The sequence below is a fragment of the Hippopotamus amphibius genome, chromosome 6 (assembly GCF_030028045.1).
Source record: "Hippopotamus amphibius kiboko isolate mHipAmp2 chromosome 6, mHipAmp2.hap2, whole genome shotgun sequence".
NCBI lineage: Eukaryota > Metazoa > Chordata > Mammalia > Artiodactyla > Hippopotamidae > Hippopotamus > Hippopotamus amphibius.
In genome coordinates this window covers 72,937,943-72,939,635 of record NC_080191.1, presented here as the reverse complement: position 1 = coordinate 72,939,635, position 1,693 = coordinate 72,937,943, and the positions used below count along the sequence as shown (strand labels likewise).

The 1,693-nt window shown below is 38.6% G+C and overlaps 1 non-coding gene across 1 annotated transcript; it reads right to left on the bottom strand.

Annotated features, from left to right (window-relative positions):
• Positions 1-285: 285 nt before the first annotated feature.
• LOC130856161 (U6 spliceosomal RNA) lies at positions 286-390 on the bottom strand. Its single transcript, XR_009054457.1, has one exon. It is a non-coding gene; the product is annotated as a U6 spliceosomal RNA (small nuclear RNA).
• Positions 391-1,693: the final 1,303 nt, after the last annotated feature.

Genomic DNA, 1,693 nt, shown 5'->3' with positions numbered 1-1,693 from the left:
GCTTCTGTCTTATGTTTTGGATTTTTGGGGTCCAGGCATGTGGGATCTTAGCTCCCTGACCAGGGATCAAATCTGCACCCCCTGCATTGGAAGGCGAAGTCTTAACCACTGGACCACCAGGGAAGTCCCTCCCTTATAGGCTATTACAAAATTTTGAGTATAGTTCCCTGTAGGTCCTTGTTGGTTACCTACTTTATATATAGTAGTGTGTATATGTTAACCCCAACCTCCTAATTTATCCCTCCCCCCGGCCCTTTTCCCTTTTGGCAACTGTAAGTTTGTTCTAAAAATATGAAACACTTCAAGAATGGGTGTGTCATCCTTGCGCAGGGGCCATGCTAATCTTCTCTGTGTTGTTCCAATTTTATTTATTTATTTATTTAAAAAATAAATTTATTTATTTATTTATTTATTTTTAAAATAAATTTATTTATTTATTGGCTGTGTTGGGCCTTCGTTGCTGCACACGAGTTTTCTCTAGTTGCAGCAAGCAGGGGCTATTCTTCTTTGCAGTGCATGGGCTCCTCAGTAGTTGCAGCACAGGCTCAATAGTTGTGGCTCATGGGCTTAGTTGCTCCGTGGCATGTGGGATCTTCCTGGAGCAGGGATCAAACCCATGTATCCTGCATTGTCAGGAGGATTCTTAACCACCGTGCCACCGGAGAAGCCTGTATGGTTCCAGTTTTAGTATATGTGCTGCCTAAGCGAGCACCGCACTTCTGCTTTAACTGCACTCGGGCCTTCCTGAGTCTGCACCTGACACGTACACAGGTCTTTTGTTTTTGTTTTTCCTTTCGTCTTCTCAGGTTCTCCTCCCTCTTATGTTTCTTAAAAATGTAGCTAAGGAAGAGGTGCAGGTAGTAAACTCTTTGCTCAAGGCTTCCTGATTTTCATATGATTTTGAAAATTCTGTACTTTGAAGGTAGTTGTAAAATATGAGTAATGAGAATATTTGGCATTCATTAGACAGTTTTATATTTGTGAATAAAACTGGTAAGAGATTCCAGCTTACCTGAATAAAATGATCTCCTCTTAGTTTAGCACCATAATAAAGTTAAAAAACAATAAAAAAGAAACAGTTTGAACAGGAATAATTTAAAAGTTTAATCCTGAGGAAACTTTTCACATTTTCATTTTGTACCAGAATAGTAGCCCATAAAGATGGTCATCTTTGGTTTGGTTTAGAGGTGAGTTTTGAGAGTTTACACAATTTCCCAGAGTTGCTTATGTTTATTTATGGCCTCATTCTGACAGGGGTTTGTGCTAAGCTCTGGTCAAATGTTCACGCATGTTTGAGGACTGAGCTTGATATGAGAATCAATCTTTGCTTTAATTTAAGGTGTTAAATTAGAGCTATTACAAAACAAGAGGACTGGAGTTGACAAAAATTGAAAAGCAACTCTGAGTTTTATTACTGCTTTTACATTTATTTATTAGTTGATTTTAGGCTAATCTTATCATTATTAATGTGGAAAAATGTAATATATAAAGGTTGACATTCTCCCAAGAAATTCCTGTGTGAATTGTATAGCCTGATTAAAAATATTACATGTTGGCACCAAAAATTATGGGCCTCTACTTTTACCACCCACAGTGTTTGGGGGAAACAGTGAGGGATAAAGAGAAGCTATTTAGAATCCCAGGGTTGTTTGTACAATCCCATTGGCCTCCTGCAGCAGCAGCTCTGTGGAAA